At 44.3% G+C, this 15224-nt stretch overlaps 1 protein-coding gene across 1 annotated transcript in view; it reads left to right on the top strand.

Annotated features, from left to right (window-relative positions):
* The window catches only part of LOC126172791 (uncharacterized), a 107930-nt gene that overhangs the window by 36489 nt on the left and 56217 nt on the right, over positions 1 to 15224 (top strand). The window lies entirely within an intron of this gene.

Here is a 15224-nt window from a genome sequence, read left to right as displayed (position 1 = left end):
GTAACTGCTGTTGGCATGCGAATTCACATGCAGTGATATGTAAACAGGTAGAATACGGCACTGCGGTCCCCCAACGCCTTCATACGACGATAAGTGTCTGGAGCAGTTGTTAGATCGGGCACTGCTGCTACAATGGCACGGTATACAGAATTAAGTGAATTTGAACGTGGTGTTGTGGGACACTGCATCTCCGAGATAGCGACGAAATGGGGATTTTCCCGTACGATCATTTGACCATTGTACCGTGAATATTAGAAATCCGGTAAAACATCAAATGTCTGACATTGCAGCGACCGGAAAAAGACCCTGCAAGAATGGGACCAACGACGACTGAAGAGAATCGTTCAACGTGACAGAAGTGCAACCCTTCCGAAAATTGCTGCAGATTTCAAAGCTGGGCCATCAACAAGTTCAGCGTGCGAACCATTCAACGAAACATCATCGATATGGGCTTTGGAAGCCGAAGGCCCACTCTTGTACCCTTGATGACTGCACGGCACAAAGCTTTACGCCCTGCCTGGGCCCGTCAACACCGACACTGACTGTTGATGACTGGAAACATGTTGCCTGGTCGGACGAGGCTCGTTTCAAATTGTATCGAGCGGATGGACGTGTACGGGTATGGAGACAATCTCACGATCCATGGCCCGTGCATGTCGGCAGGGGACTGTTCAAGCTGGTGGAGGCTCTGTAATGGTGTGAGGCGTGTGCAGTTGGAGTAATATGGAACCCCTGATACATCTAGATACGACTCTGACAGGTGACACCTACGAAAGCATCCTGTCTGATCACCTGCATCCATTGATGGCCATTGTGCATTCCAACGGACTTGGGCAATTCCAGCAGAACAACAGCACAATGAGACACACCAAACGCCCAGAATTGCTACATCGTGGCTGCAGGAACAGTGTTCTGGCTTTAAACACTTCTGCTGTCCACCAAACTTGCCAGACAACGTTATCGAGCATATCTGGGATGCCTTTCAACGTGCCCTCCAGCGCCTCGTACTCATGGATTGATAGACAGCCCTGCAGGATTCATAGTTAGGCAGGTGTACCAGTTGTTTTGGTTCTTCAGTGTATCATACGCTACTGGTCATTAAAATTGCTACACCAAGAAGAAATGCAGATAATAAACGGGTATTCATTGGACTAATATATTATACTAGAACTGACATGTGATTACATGTTCACGCAGTTTGGGTGCATAGATCCTGAGAAATCAGTACCCAGAGCAACCATCTCTGGCAGTAATAACGGCCTTGATACGCCTGGTCATTGAGTCAAACAGAGTTTGGATGGCGTGTACAGGTACAGCTGCCCATGCAGCTTCAACACGATACCACAGTTCATCAAGAGTAGTGACTGGCGTATTGTGACGAGACAGTTGCTCGGCCACCATCGACCAGACGTTTTCAGTTGGCGAGAGATTTGGAGAATGTGATGGCCAGGGCAGCAGTCGAACATTTTCTGTATCCAGAAAGGCCCGTACAGGACCTGCAACATGCGGTCATGCATTATCCTGCTGAAATGTAGGGTTTCGCAGGGATCGAATGAAGGGTGATACGCTTGTATGGCGATGATGAATACACGCTTCCAATGTGCGTTCACCACGATGTCGCCAAACACGGATGCGACCATCATGATGCTGTAAACAGAACCTGGATTCATCCGAAAAAATGACGTTTTGCCATTCGTGCACCCAGGTTCGTCGTTGAGTACACCATCGTAGGCGCTCCTGTCTGTAACGCAGCGTCAAGGGTAACCGCAGCCATGGTCTCCGACCTGATAGTCCATGCTTCTGCAAACGTCGTCGAACTGTTCGTGCAGATGGTTGTTATCTTAGAAACGTCCCCATACGTTGACTCAGGGATCGAGACGTGGCTGAACGATCCGTTACAGACATGCGGATAAGATGCCTGTCATCTCGACTGCAAATGATACGAGGCCGTTGGGATCCAGCACGGCTTTCCGTATTACCCTCCTGAGCCCACCTATTCCATATTCTGCTAACAGTCATGGATCTCGACCAAAGTGAGCAGAAACGTCGCGATACGATAAACCACAATCGCGATAGGCTACAATCCGACCTTTATCAAAATCGCAAACGTGATGGGACGCATTTCTCCTCCTTACATGAGGTATCATAACAATGTTTCACCAGGCAACGCCGCTCAACTGCTGTTTGTGTACGAGAAATCAGTTGGAAACTTTCCTCATGTCAGCACGTTGTAGGTGTCGCCACCGGCGCCAACCTTGTGTGAATGCTGTGAAAAACTAATCATTTGCATATCACAGCATCTTCTTCCTGTCGGTTAAATTTCGCGTCTGTAGCACTTCATCTTCGTGGTTTAGCAATTTTAATGTCCAGTAGTGTACAACTGGTCAAAATCAGGAAAGATAGACCACTAAATCTTACGTCAGAGCAAACACTGGTCAGCTCTATGCTGAGCAACCAATTTACAGAGTGAACTCCATTAATTGCACTTAGGAAGATATTATTATGTCGTCTGCTCTTTTTATATTATCCAGTTCGACAAATTAACTTCCCTTTAATCACATTTATGAAGTAGAAACACTGCATGTTTTTAACTTTTCATTCTCTTCCGGTACAGTGTAAGAGACAGCAATCGGAGTTGGAAGATCAGTTGAAAGGAAAGGAAATTGCGAGGATGGTTCTGTCGCCGTAGTCTTATTTGTGACAACGTAAACTTTTCTTCCACTCTACAAGAGCAGTTCAGGTGGATTGCATTGTCGTCTGTAAAGCAATGGGAATGGCAGTGACTGTCTCCCTATCTTTAGCCTCTTTCAGGTGTTTTCCCTGAAACACAACTCTTCTGTTGCAGCCATGAAATAGTTTTAGTGGAGCTGCGAAAGCCCATCGTGATGAATTTCCCATAACCCTCCAAAATGAATTACAGCTATCCAAATTTATATAAAGTTTAAATGGAAAGCAGTGTGACTCCACTATCAGTTATTACTTCTTGCCTTCCTAAGAATTTACTCTCTCCCGATGACAATCACTAAATCCTGTAATGCTTGATCAGAAAAGTTATTGGAAGCTGGAGATAAAAAAAACCGGAAAACCACACATTCAAAGGACATGAGACAGATGATCGTCCTAGATTCCACTACTGTGTACTTGATTTAACTATTCTGCTGGTGATGCCAGTCATGTTCGCCAAAAGATAGACTGGGATGCACCGAGCTGCGCAGTGCAGAAGTTTAGGCTCCTCCACAAAAGGGAAGCGTCATGAACTGAGCGGTACTCCAAGACGTGCCGCCCACTGCCGCACTGCTACAACGAGTAGGTCAGGACGTTTGCATCCTACGGACCAGTCATTCTCATGCAGTGCTCACTTACAACCCGTGTATTCCTTGCTGCCGAAACAATGTCAATTGCTAATGTCAAAATTACGAATCATTGCAGTCCATCCACGACAGTTCTTTCCAATAGTAAACCCTGCCAAGAATAGTGCGTCTTTTTCGGTCTACAGTGACAACGTGAAAGTCTCCTCTAGTAACAAAAGATATTCATTCCAACACTGGGACCTAGCATCACACTACTTTACGTCAACTGTACGTTCTCCTACCAATGCCCATAGCCTCACAAACCGGTTCGAAAAATTCAGAGAGGAGCACCAAACTTCAAAAGAAGTCAGAAAAACATGGAAAAGTCGCCCCCAGTCCTGCACGCAGAGCCGTACCGCCAGAGTCACCATGCCAAAAGGGAAAAGGGCGCAGGCAGAAGTTGGGGCTAGCAGGTAGCAGTGATCCGGTGGAATCGGCGCACCCAGACCCGAGTCCTCACCGCTATAAAATTGTACACCACAATGGTGAACGTGTCGGGGCAGACCAGCTCGGCAAGTGGGACTGGCCGACTGGTTGGTCCGTGAATGGGCTGCTCCCCAGCAGGGGGAGTCCAAATTCTAAATCAACACTTATTTTGATTCTTTGGACGCCCAGAGGTCTACATTTTAATTCTACCAGGAGTTGGTATTATCTCACATATTGTACGCCAAGAAAAAGGGAAAATTGAATCATTTGGAACATTAGGTACAGTTTATGCCATACTATCAGGAGGACAATGCTTGCCACCCTGAGTAGGTTCGGGCTTGACCTCACTTCCCAGAACCTTACGCCATCCAGGCTGCGGTCTAGTACATCCGCCACTGACCTGCTCGACCAAAGCGTTTCATACCGCTCTGCTTCGAATCATTTCCAAATATGCACGGATGTCAGACATTAATAAACTATTGAAAACCGTCATCGAGTTAAGGTGTTAGGGAGCGACTTGCAAATTTCACATGGCACAGCACTGTCAGTCACTGATTTTTACGATATCAGTAACACTTCCCATACCGAATTTCCCTGTTCTCAGCATCAGAATGATAAATATATTCTAATTATTAATGAAACTAGCACACGACATGCTTGCCGCATTTAATAGTAGCACTGACAACGTGGAAGAAAACCACACATCCTAGACAACAGATAGAACAATAAAAACTCTTCAGAACCATATAATTCGTTGAAGTACTTTACTGCCACTGTCTATACAATAATACCTCAGGTTCTCCCATCACTGTAGACATTCAGAGCCCATATTCGTTGCAAATTGTGTCGACAAATTGCATTTAAAATCTTGCCCTGAAGTGCATCCTCGAAAACCTAAATTAAAGTTCCATAATAGGAAACGAGCAATGGACACGTCTGAAAAGGGTGAAACCAGGACAGAGAAATACGGATGTAAGGAAGGTAACGGAGAAAAAACCGTAGATAACAGGAGAAATGCATCAACTGATGGACAAAAGAAATAGGTACAACAATACTCAGTAAACGACAGGAAAACAGCAGTATAAGTCACGTAGAAATAAAATAAACAGAAATTTTAAGGAAGTTAAAGTGAAATGGTTACAGGAAAAAGTGAGGAAATAGATAGGGAAATAGTCGTCAGAAGACAGATTCAGCACCTACAAATTTCAAAGAGCACCGGTGAAATTAGAAACAAAGGAGTCAATACTAAGAGTGCAGAAGGAATTCTGTTGTTAAATGCAGACGAGAGATCAGATAGGTCTCTACTAGTGTGAAGAAATCAGGTGATGTGATAAGGTCTCCCGTAGTTAGTTGATACACAGTTTCTGTGGTAATAAGAGTATACATAAGCTTTACTTTGTATCAATAAAACAACTTCGTAGTGGAAGCAAATAATTTGGGTTTAAAAATTTGGAGAAACGAGCTCGAGTGTAAGAATGGAGTTGCGTGAGAAATAGAAATCAGCACTGCGATTTCTTTTCTTGAATTTAATTTTATCACTATATTGTAAAATAATGAAAAGAGAAAAATAGTTTTCGTTGGCTGTAATTCCACTAGTCATAACGTTATTGCTGTATTCTGTGCTTTTATTATCACAAACAACACGTAGTGCCTCCGTGTTAGTAACAAAACTGTGGCGCTTACAACTAATCAGTTCCCTTGTTGACACCAAGAATTTCCTTAATAAGTTATTTATTTTCTAATTTCTCTCATTATTTTCTGTGGTATCAAAATACCTTCTAATTTTTTACGATATTAATAAATTATCTACCAAAAGAATACACTGTTTCTTGACTCTCATACAATTGTGCGATTTGGCACTTACAACGTTTGACATTTGCACTCTTCATTCGTTTAATTTGAAGGTTACTTTGGGCGACATGTTTTCTGACAACTTTCTATGCGATAATAATATTGCACTGAGGTGCCAAAGTCAGTTGGCTGTAGTATCGCGTACATAAGGTATAAAAGGGTGGTGCATTGTCAGAGATATCATTTGTACTCAGGTGAACAGGTGCCCCGGGTGGCTGAACGACGTGAAGGGTAATTGCAACTAGAGGCATGGTATATTCTACACTACTGGCCATTGAAATTGCTACACCACGAAGATGACGTACTACAGACGCGAAATTTAACCGACAGGAAGAAGATGCTGTGATATGCAAATGATTAGCTTTCCAGAGCATTCACACAAGGTTGGCGCCGGTGGCGACACCTACAACGTGCTGACATGAGGAAAGCTTCCAACCGATTTCTGATACAAAAACAGCAGTTGACCGGCGTTACCTGGCGAAACGTTGTTGTGATGCCGCGTGTAAGGAGGAGAAATGCGTCCCATCAAGTTTCCGACTTTGGTAAAGGTCGGATTGTAGCCAACCGCGATTGCGGTTTTTCGTATCGCGACATTGCTGCTCGTGTTGGTAGAGATCGATGACTGTTAGGAGAATATGGAATCGGTGGGTTCAGGAGGGTAATTCGGAACGCCGTGCTGGATCCCAACGGCCTCGTATCACTATCAGTCGAGATGACAAGCATCTTATCCGCGTGGCTGTAAAGCATCGTGCAGCCACGTCTCGATCCCTGAGTCAACAGATGGGGACCTATGCAAGACAACAACCATCTGCACGAACAGTTGGACGGCGTTTGCAGCAGCATGGACGATCAGCTCGGAGACCATGGCTGCGGTTACCCTTGACGCTGCATCACAGACAGGAGCGCCTGCGATGCTGTACTCAGTGACGAACCTGGGTGCTCGAATGGCAAAACGTCATTTTTTCGGGTGAACCCAGGTTCTGTTTACAGCATCATGATGGTCGCATCCGTGTTTGGCGACATCGCCGTGACCGCGCATTGGAAGCGTGTATTCATCATACTGGCGTATCACCCGGCGTGATGGTATGGTGTGCCATTGGTTACACGTCTCTGTCACCTCTTCTTCGCATTGACGGCACTTTGAACAGTGGACGTTACATTTCAGATGTGTTACGATCCGTGGCTCTGCCCTTCATTCGATCCCTGCGAAACCCTACATTTCAGCAGGATAATGCACGACCGTATGTTGCAGGTCCTGCACCGGCCTTTCTGGATACAGAAAATGTTCGACTGTTGCCCTGGCCAGCACATTCTCCAGATCTCTCACCAACTGAAAACATCCGGTCAATGGTGGTCGAGCAACTGGCTCGTCACAATACACCAGTCACTACTCTTGATGAAGTGTGGTATAGTGTTGAAGCTGCATGGGCAGCTGTACCTGTACACGCCATCCAAGATCTATCTGACTTAATGCCCAGGCGTATCAAGGCCGTTATTACGGCCAGAGGTGGTTGTTCTGGGTACTGATTTCTCAGGATCTATGCACCCAAATTGCGTGAAAATATAATCACATGTCCGTTCTAGTATGATATATTTGTCCAATGAATGCCCGTTTATCATCCGCATTTCTCCTTGGTGTAGCAATTTTAATGGCCAGTAGTGTAGTTTGGAAATCGTTAGGGAATTCCATATTCACAGATCCATGGTGTCAAGAGTGTGTCGAGAATACCAGATTTCAGGCATTGCCTCTCACCACGAATAACGCAGTCGCCGACTGCCATCACTTAACGATCAAGAGCAGCGGCGTTTGCATAGAGTTGTCACTACTAGCAGACAAGTAACACTGCGTGAAATAACTGCAGAAATCAATGTGGGACGTACGACGAATGTATCCGTTAGGACAGTGCTGCGAAATTTGGCGCGAATGGGCAATGGCAGCAGACGGTGCCTGGCGGTCTGAGGCGCCTTGTCACGGTCCGAGCGGTTCCCCCCGTCGGAGGTTCGAGTCCTCCCTAGGGGATGGATGTGTGTGTGTCCTTAGCGTCAGTTAGTTTAACTTAGATTAAGTAATGTGTAAGCTTAGGGACCGATGGCCTCAGCAGTTTGGACCCATAACACATTACGACAAATTTCCTTTTTCCAGCAGACGACCGACGCGAGTGCCGTTGCTAATAGCACGACATTGCCTGCAGCGACTTTCCTGGGCTGACCATATCGGTTGCATCATAGACAACTGGTAAGCCGTGGTCCAGTCAGGTGAAACCCGATTTCTCCTGGTAAGAGCTGATGGTAGGGTTCGAGTCTGGCGCAGACCCCACGAAGCCATGGACCCGCTTGTCAACAAGGCACTGTACAGGCTGTTGGATCGTGTGGGCTGTGCTTACATAGAACGTACTGGATCCTCTGATCCAACTGAACCGGTCGTTGACAGCAAATGGTTATGTTCGGTTACTTGGAAACGATTTGCTGTCATTCATAGACTTCATGTTCTCAAATGAGGATTGTATTTTTATGGATGAGAATGCACAATGTTACCGGGCCGTAGTTGTTCGCGATTGGTTTCGAGAACATTCTCGACAATTCGATCAAATGGTTTGACTACCCAGATTGCCCGATATGTATCCCATAGAACATTTATGGGACACCATCTCGAGGTCAGTTCGTGCATAAAATTCTGCACAATTATGGACGACTGTAAAGGCAGCATAACTCTTTGTTACTGCAGTGGGCTTCCAATGACCTGTTGAGTTCACATCACGTCGACTTGTTGCGCTACACCGGAAAAAAGGAGGTTAGACACGATATCAGGAGGTATCCCATGACTTTTTTCACCCAAATTTACTCTGCAAGCTTTGTTTAGCGGCTGTAAAGTGATACCACCAACTGGTTGAAACGTCACTGCTAAGGGCTCGGTGAACATGTCGGACTAATCAGTTGTCTGTGGTGCAAAAAGTAGTGACGGTTGGGAGAAACCGTTTAAATGCTTCCCCATATAGGGTCTTTAAAGATGCAAGATGAATATCAACAAAAGTATAATTAGGGTAATGGAATACAGTCAAATTAAACCAGACGATGTCCAGAAATTAGATTAGAAAAAGAGACACTAAAAGTAGTAGATGCGTTTTGCCATAGGGGCAGCAAAATAACGGATGATGGCCAAATTATTGGGGACATGAAATGCATAACTGCAATGGCAGCAAAAGATTTCTTGAACAAGAGAAATATCTTAGCGAATGGTAGGAATTTTCTGAAAGCATTTGACTAGAGTGTGGTCTGTACGGGAGAGAGGCGTGGTCAATAAATATTACATACAAGGAGACAATAGGGAATATCAGAACGTGGTGCAGCAGAGGAGTGCTATAGATTAGACGGGTAAATCTGATAATTATTGAATAAGTACTGAATTCACAGGGGAGAAAAAACTTTATGGCACAACTTGAGTAAAGTGTAGGTGATATAAATTGTAATAGCAAAAACGGAAATGAAATATCCTGAGTAAAGTGTGTTGTGTATAAACTGTAAAGGAAGACCAAGTTTTGGCTCATGTAAGCAGGTCCAAACATTTGTAGACTGCAGCAGCAATGCAGAGGTGAATAGGCTTGCACAAAATAGACTAGCGTTGATATGTGTGTCAGAGTAGTAATCTAACTGAACTCTCAATAACAAGAAGGTGGACTGCGGGTTGTTTGAGGTCAGCCAAATACCAGGCTTGCTGGTAATGTGGTAGAGGAGTCCCCAGTTGAAAGGTCATAGGATGGGGGTATTAGCTCCTACATTTGCCTCACCGCCAAGGGAAACCTTCCGAAAACCGCGGACAGAACCGAAGAGCTTGGAATCGTTTTTAATGTAATTCCAGGACCATGGACAATATTGTCCGTTGTCCCAATCATCCGGCTCTGACTAAGGTTTCGGGAAGTTTCCCTTAGTTCATTAACACAGAGGCAGATTAAAAATGCATTCCTACTCATTAAAAACAGTTCTAATCACCCCCGTCAAGACCAATGATTTTACGAAGGTTTCTCTTGATCCATTATCCCAGAAAGACGTTCACAATAGTACCAGCTCCACGGTTCCGACCAAGGTTTTCGGGAGATTTTTCTTGCTGATAAGGCAGATGCCGGAGCTGGTAATCCTTCCTCATTTATTCCCATTTGTGAACTTTCATATGCAATAAATAAAAACAAATAAAGCAATAAAAATAGATTAGGTGCATAGTCTGTTGCAGTGTAGTTAAAGTGTATGGTAGTTACTTCTGTTTCCATGAATTTCACCTGTTTTTGGAGTACCACTAAATTTACGATCGTTATGTTTCATGAAGGTACTCAGTAATCTACCTTGAAGTGTACCAAAAGAATAGAAGTCTTTTTCTCACACACTGAGATTTAAAAATGCGTATTCTATTAATTATAATCTGTTGCTGTCTTTTCTGTTAGTTGTTACTCTAAGACGAATGGAAGAGGCCGGCATTCACTGGTGTAGTTCACTGTGGATCATTATCAGGTGGTGTGTGACCGGCGTGGTGGTATCTAAGCACTCACGGATTTCACACTGCGTCGTTGTGATAGAAGTCAGCGGCTGTACGAGGTGCATTCAAGTTCTAAGGCCTCCGATTTTTTTTCTAATCAAATACTCACCCGAAATCGATGAAACTGGCGTTACTTCTCGACGTAATCGCCCTGCAGACGTTCACATTTTTCACAACGCTGATGCCATGATTCCATGGCAGCGGCGAAGGCTTCTTTAGGAGTCTGTTTTGACCACTGGAAAATCGCTGAGGCAATAGCAGCACGGCTGGTGAATGTGCGGCCACGGAGAGTGTCTTTCATTGTTGGAAAAAGCCAAAAGTCACTAGGAGCCAGGTCAGATGAGTAGAGAGCATGAGGAATCACTTCAAAGTTGTTATCACGAAGAAACTGTTGCGTAACGTTAGCTCGATGTGCGGGTGCGTTGTCTTGGTGAAACAGCACACGCGCAGCCCTTCCCGGACGTTTTTGTTGCAGTGCAGGAAGGAATTTGTTCTTCAAAACATTTTCGTAGGATGCACCTGTTACCGTAGTGCTTTTTGGAACGCAATGGGTAAGGATTACGCCCTCGCTGTCCCAGAACATGGACACCATCATTTTTTCAGCACTGGCGGTTACCCGAAATTTTTTTGGTGGCTGTGAATGTGTGTGCTTCCATTGAGCTGACTGGCGCTCTGTTTCTGGATTGAAAAATGGCACCCACGTCTCATCCAGTGTCACAACCGACGAGAAGAAAGTCCCATTCATGCTGTCGTAGCGCGTCAACATTGCTTGGCAACATGCCACACGGGCAGCCATGTGGTCGTCCGTCAGCATTCGTGGCACCCACCTGGATGACACTTTTCGCATTTTCAGGTCGTCATGCAGGATTGTGTGCACAGAACCCACAGAAATGCCAACTCTGGAGGCGATCTGTTCAACAGTCATTCGGCGATCCCCCAAAACAATTCTCTCCACTTTCTCGATCATGTCGTCAGAGCGAGCCCGAGGTTGTTTCGGTTTGTTGTCACACGATGTTCTGCCTTCATTAAACTGTCGCACCCACGAACGCACTTTCGACACATCCATAACTCCATCACATGTCTCCTTCAACTGTCGATGAATTTCAATTGGTTTCACGCCACGCAAATTCATAAAACGAATGATTGCACGCTGTTCAAGTAAGGAAAACGTCGCCATTTTAAGTATTTAAAAGAGTTCTCATTCTCGCCGCTGGCGGTAAAATTCCATCTGCCGTACGGTGCTGCCATCTCTGGGACGTATTGACAATGAACGCGGCCTCATTTTAAAACAATGCGCATGTTTCTATCTCTTTCCAGTCCGGAGAAAAAAAATCGGAGGCCTTAGAACTTGAATGCACTTCGTAGTCTGCGACCATGTGGGACTGCACCTCTGGCATGTAACAACTGTGTTTCACGGTAGGAGTCTACCTAACACCTAGAGAGGTCGCACGTTGCCAACACACTGGACTCGCATCAGCACTTGATTTCCATCCATCGATCTTAATTTAAGTTGGCTCCCACAAATCGCCAAAGGCAAATGTCACTACCGTTCATTTGAAAAGACAGGATAGATTTCCTTCCCAACGTTCCCATTATTCTATCTTGTCCTCGGTCTGGAAATCTGTTCTTGATGACAGGCCGTTAAACTGTAATCTTCATTTCTCCTCTGACACTCCGTATAATTAATTCGTTATATTTGGTTGACCTACCAGAACTCTTCATCTTACCATATGAATAATTTGCTAGCAACTTTTATTGCAGTTGAGCAGTTCGTTTCCTTCCCACGCTTAAAGAAAGTACATCTATCCAAAAAATGTTTTTCCTAAAATCGTTGCAGAATAATGCTTATTATCTTGCTTTCTCTATCGTGTTTCAAGTTTTCTGCATCTCGGCCTAACTCGCCCATCCGACTCGAAACTGCGAAGGCTCGGTGAGGGTTAAGGAGATGTGCGAGAGAAGGGGGAGGGGGAGGGGAACGGAACATCTCGGCTGGGATGTTAATGTAAAGCTAGATTCTTTCTTCCCTGTACCTTGCTCCGTGACCGAATCTTCCTCTCTTCCGCTCCCCCTTCTCCCTTCCGAACTCTTCAAATTTAAATTATCCCAATCACAGCATTCTTCCTGACATGTAACTAGTTGTCTTGTCTAATCCTCCATATTTTGAATGTAAATAAGACTTACTGATAAAATTTAATCTGTGAAGGCACATTACAAGTCGGTCCTGGATAGCAAAATTGGTGTAAATTATACCCTATAAATTCAAGGTTTCTGATTCACAATCATATCGGTGCAACATAGTTTTGATGTGTCAGGAATATTCTTATTATGCGTTTTCTATTGGGCAGTACAGTTTCAACTACTGAAAATCAATGCAAGTAGGTGTAGAGATCGATCCTCAGTCTAACGTACAACAAACAGTCTTAACTTGGCACTTTCAATCAATAGAGTGCTGGTTGTACGGTGTGAATCACTTAAAACTTTTACCGTAGATATTGAGGAAATGGAGAGGGCTGTTGATGTGCAGTTTTCACAGAATGGGTTGATAGTCAGGGGCTCATATTGTTAACCAATCAATAGATCGTACTTATATTTAGAAAGTGTTTTTATGTACAAACATAGAGTTTTTAAATAGAACAATGCCTATTGACATTAACAAACTAAAAGTAGGGTAAATTAGAAGGATTTGCAGGATTCTAGTGCGAGTCGTTTACGATATATCGTACTTCGAAAAGTTTCCACACTGATGCTTGTTTGTACTGTTTACTTTGCGTAGTTGCTAGGTACGATATTGTTGTGTTTGTTTACAGCGTGCTTGTGTGTCCCTTGACTGCATTTCTACTTGCTAGTAAAAGAGATGCCTCGCACAATAAAAGGGATAGGGAATGGAAAACTTTTGGAAATTTGTGGTAAGTACCTATGGGACCAAACTGCTAAGGCCATCGGTCCCTAGGCTTACACACTACTTAATGTAACTTAAACTAACCTACGCTAGGAACAAAACACACACACCCATGCCCCAGGGAGGACTCGAACCTCCGACGGAGGCAGCCGCGCGAACCGTGGCAAGGCGCCTGAGACCGAACGGCTACCCCGCGCGGCTATTTGGAATGGCAGGTCCTCCCCTTTCAACACATAACGTGGATTTTTGCTTACAACTGCCCCATCAGTGTGACTTTCCCTTATCCAGAAGGGAGGACTGGCGTGTATTTCATACAGATAACCATATACGTCGTCGGCTCATCAGAAAGGATTAGGGCCTGGCGCAACGACCTTCTATCTCACTAAATAAAAGAAAGTATACACCACAATCAAACAAAAACTAATTATTGAATTTACAATTAATTTTATCTTCTTAAGGGGAACATTTTCAATTGGGGGCTTCGCAATGCTAGCATTTCCTTGATATCTCTATGAATGGGGTTGACACTCTTCATTGAAAATCGGATTAAAATCACAACAATTTATTGTAAATCGAAATTACGCTTGTACAACCGAAGTATAATTACTGAGCATAGATATTTTGTTACATATGAATGTTAACACAAGATTGGTGGGCATTGGGGGATATTGCCTAAATTCAGCAGTCACTCACAATACCAGCGTTCGAAATGTACAAGGAAAGGTGGGAGCTGAACATCCAGAAAAGAAATTACTCTAATAATTAGTGAAAGGTAAGAGACTGGATCCAATAGCTAATACGTAATTGTATTGAAAAGACAAACTATGAACTACTTGTTGGTGCATGTTATTAAAGCGGCCTCCCGTCCGTAAACTAATAAAATTCATAAAACTCATTCTGCAACACCTAGATCTACGGAATAACAAGATACGCGGGTCATGCTACTTCTGGTTCAATTTAGATATCGTGTGCAGAACTACTCATCAAGTGTTCCCACGTGGGCGACAGAGAAAGTTAAATGTAACACACAAACTGCCGTTATGAAATGTTCACTAAATCACGGAGTATTGGAGAAGGAAAGGCATTCTCTGAAGTCGAAGAGGATACAAGGGCGGTTGAATTATACCGAACGTGATGACTGAGAGTTCTACGTATATTTTACACACTGCAACTGACCAGGCTCTGACGCCAAGTCCAAGAACAAAACTGCAAAATGAGGAAGAAATCAAATCAATGAGGCGCAAATCCTCCTGAAATTAAAGATCACCTAACACTTTAATATATATTCGCGACTCAATCCACTTCTGAACCTAGCAAGAGCACGCACGCTTACCAGCTTGCAATCGTCTCCTTCTGGATCTCGCCACTGACTCTCCACGACCGCTAACCGCCTACTGACCATTTCTCCAGCGGAGCCGGGCCTTGTGGGGGTGGCAACTGGCGAACTCTTCTCCGGCCAGTCAGGGGGCACGGATCTGTAGCCGAACTAGCTGCCGTTCAAGCAGACATTCCCGCTTGGCTGAGTGACCCGTGATTGGATAGAATTTAGTCAGGGAGTCGTCAGGGAGGCCTCTTGAGAGAGCCAAACGTGCAGGAGAAACTGAATTTTAGGTTAGTACTACTACTTAGAAGAATAAGAAGAAGCACCACTTTGGATTCTCCAAGTCATTCAGAGTACCGGCCCGTGCTTCCAAGCTCAAAGGTCAGCGCGGGAAAAGAAAAGCCAACATGGCTAGATGATGGAGACATGGCCAGTTGATGGATACTATTGAATATGAAAATAAAATAAAAGTACCTTGCTCCAGTCCTCTCTCCAGTTACATTATGCTGTCGATACTGGAAAAATCTGAAGGATAGCTGGCATGCTATTGCCATATTAGTAATATTAATAATATGACTACAATATCGTAAATCGTTAATAAATGAAAGAAATGAAAGGGAGATGCACATCTTTCACTAGTCAGTTAGTATTTTACAGACCAAGCAGTAGGACGTGAGTGGACAACGGAATTTACCAATCCAGAAAAAGCCGACATGCTCAGAATGTACGGAGAGTATAGGAAGAATGCCGTTCGTTCCTGTAAGGTGCATGCGACAGGATATCCCAATAGATGTCAACCATCTCGGCAGTTATTTACCAATCTCTTCAACCAGTTACGCGTAAAAGGTAATG

This window comes from Schistocerca cancellata, chromosome 1 (genome assembly GCF_023864275.1).
Source record: "Schistocerca cancellata isolate TAMUIC-IGC-003103 chromosome 1, iqSchCanc2.1, whole genome shotgun sequence".
Taxonomy (NCBI): Eukaryota; Metazoa; Arthropoda; class Insecta; order Orthoptera; family Acrididae; genus Schistocerca; species Schistocerca cancellata.
This window is presented reverse-complemented; position numbering and strand designations above follow the sequence as displayed.